We start from the raw sequence: 3008 nt of genomic DNA, 5'->3' as shown, positions 1-3008 counted from the left end.
ATGCAATTTGCTTATGCTTACATTCATTCCGAGGAATGAAAGCATGAGTTAGAAAAGTTCATTGCTGAATTAACTTGATACGGATTGTTCATCAAATCCATAACAAAATGTCAGTGCTTTCGCTTCTTGGGCCGTCAAAGGCGATATTGTAACTGTACTACCATTAAATTGCTGCAGCTTCAACACATGATTTGGCCCATAGTCTCGGACTCCTTGCAGTATGACGCCAGAGCATATGTTTCAACTGGTGCATCAAATCTAGGGCAAACTGTCTAATGCAAATATACATGACTTCCACCAGAAAATTTCTTCAGGAGCTTCTAAGATGTCACACAGCGCTTTCCTCAACCATTACCGACTCGATCTGTCAAATCCTATCCTATAGCCAGTCATTCTTTTACAAAAAGAAAAAGAGAACCAGGGGTTTAACCACATGCTTCTATTTGCAGGGCATAGGACTGATCTTGAACTGGTAAGGTTTCGAGAGCATAACAAATTCGTAAACTTGATTAGAGAGACAATTCATTGCAAGTTCCCCCTCGATGTAACGCCATGCTTCATTATGAAGTAGAGCAGAAGACTGAAGCACATGTTCACGCTGTCACAGCCACACTACAGATGTTGGTCATCGATCATTTCAATGGTTGGAGCAAACTGCAAAAGCAAAGAGAACAAGGAAATCTTAGTCACATATCGAGAGAGAGAGAGTGCATTTTCTTGAACGCTTAGAGCAAGTAGAGTTATCTTCCTCATCCTCACGAACTAAGGATGCAACTCTACGTCTCTCGAATTGTTCTGTAGTTGAATATTCTTCTTGATCCTCGTTATCTCTTGACATGTCAACTAATTAGTTGGAGAAAACATAAATTAGAACAGGTTCAGGATTGCATATTATGAATTTAACATAAAGGGTAAAGAATGAATTCATACATGGAACATGGATGTTAATGAAAAACCCAAGTCTCTAGCATCTATCAAAGAATCTGACCAATGAAAAAAGCAGCAGTCATCAAATTCATCCTCACCTTCTTTAGAGAGCACAAAACATAATAAAGACATAGGTGCACAAACTTACCACTCAAGAAAATGAACAAAAGTTCAGATCATTAAAATAACAAATGGTTGTCCAACACCAAAACTCATGGAAGCCAAGTCAGAAGCGAGAAAGACTGCTCAATATCTCTAAGCATTGCTCGCTAAGGCTACCTCGAGATTATCTCAATAAAATTGGGCAAAACGTAGGCAGCATCATTTTGTCCTCCTACCCAACAAACCCATCTTCTCTTTCTACCATAAAACATAAGCACAAAGGTTAGCTAATCAGCAATGCTCTTAAACCGTGCTCTGTTCCAAATCCAGATTCCCGCAAAACCCAAATATCATTTCAGTTAAACGCTACCTAGTCATAAACCCACGAGGCAGACCGCGATCAAGAACATCTATATACCCGCACACCCTCTTCAACGACGACAGCTCAACATGGAACAGGATTGACAATCACAAACTATAAATGAAATCCACGAATGCGTGTTCAGACGGATTACCTGAACCAAGCGGCTCTGTCCTCCGACGATGGTTCCGCGAGCCGTTCGCGACGAGCAGACGAGTGCTGCTTTTAGGGTTTTAGTCCAGCTGATCCGCGAGACTGATCGTGGCGACAAGGCGATGATGGGTGGTGGCGAGCGGCGGCGGGGCAATGGCGAGCGACGATGAGGCGATGATGGGCGGTGGCGAGCGGCGACGAGGCGACGAGGCGACGATGGGCGGCAGCGAGCGGTGACGGGCGATGGTGGAGGTGGCGCACTGGCGGCGAATCGAAAGCGAAAAAGGAATCGTATTCGTGGGTTACTGGACTGCCTACTGGTTCATGGGTTGGGGAATGGGTCTTAAATGGGTACAAAATAGACCCATTTAAGACCCACGTAATTTAGTCCTTCTATTTTTAAAACCCACTAACAAGTGTCTTGAGAAATAAGTCCGACCCATTAACGACCCATTTAAGTAAAGATGGGTCTATAAATGGGTTTGTGGACCCATTTAACACCTCTACCTATAAATAGGCCAGCACTACCTCCATTGAAGAACACACGGAAGCGGCGAAAGATCGAGGGTTGCAGATCTCTGAAACCTCCCACTGAGAGACTTCAAAGGGGGGGCCGAGGACGAGCAGACCGAGATCTGAGAGCTCGCGGTCGGAGAGAGAGCGATTGAAAGCGGGTGAGCGTCGCAAGCTTCCCTCGAGAGACTTCAGGGGAGGCCCGAGCGCTTGCAAGCCCAGATCTGAGGGAGGGAGAGAGATCTGAGCGGAAGGGGCTAAGCGAGAGAAGAATTAGAGGAGAGAGGGTCGAGATCTGGGTGCAGATCTGGAAATCCGCCGTGTCGAGTTGCCCCAAGCCAAGCTGCAGCCGTCCCCGACGTCGCAGCACCAGATCTCTGCTAAAGCTGAGAGGCCGCCGTTGCTGCCCTGTCGCCGTCACCTCCACCGTTTGTTGCCTCGTCGAGCCGTTGCTGCGAACAGGTAATAGTAGCCGCCGCTTGTCGCTCCTTCGCCGTTGCATCCCCTCTCTCGAACCCCATCTACCACCGAATCTCGCCTCGGCGGGTTGGAGCCTACCTCGCGTATTCTGTCGCCGTGCCATAGGTCCCGTCGTCGATCAAGTCAAGCGGCTGGCTGCCAGTTGCTACGTTGCCGTTGTCGGATGCCGGGCTGTAGCTCGATTGCCCCCCCAAACCCTCCGATCAGCGCCGTAGGTAGACGGAAGGAGAGAGGGTCGCGAAACCGGGTTGAGCCCGGGTCGAGCGCGTGACCCGGTGTGCTCTAGGGTTTCGTCAAGCCGGGTCAGGTTGTCGGACCTAGGTAGGGTTTCCTTCGAGTCGGGCCGGGTCACGCGTGGACTAAATTCACACGGGCCTAAGAGAAGTGGGCCTATTTTTGGGCCAGGCTTGTTTTCCACCAAAAAAAAAAAAACAATAAAAATGTCCGGATCTCGGATTAACCACCGAGTCGG

The 3008-nt window shown here is 48.4% G+C and overlaps 1 long non-coding RNA gene across 1 annotated transcript; it reads right to left on the bottom strand.

Annotated features, from left to right (window-relative positions):
* Positions 1-231: 231 nt before the first annotated feature.
* On the bottom strand, positions 232-1732 carry LOC120291402. Its single transcript, XR_005549418.1, has 2 exons — positions 1545-1732; positions 232-654 (listed from the first exon to the last, which is right to left on the bottom strand). It is a non-coding gene; the product is annotated as an uncharacterized LOC120291402 (long non-coding RNA).
* Between the last annotated feature and the right edge of the window lie 1276 nt (positions 1733-3008).

Source organism: Eucalyptus grandis, chromosome 1, assembly GCF_016545825.1.
Source record: "Eucalyptus grandis isolate ANBG69807.140 chromosome 1, ASM1654582v1, whole genome shotgun sequence".
Lineage (NCBI taxonomy): Eukaryota > Viridiplantae > Streptophyta > Magnoliopsida > Myrtales > Myrtaceae > Eucalyptus > Eucalyptus grandis.
Note: the sequence above shows the minus strand (reverse complement) of the source record. Positions and strands in the feature narration are given on the sequence as shown.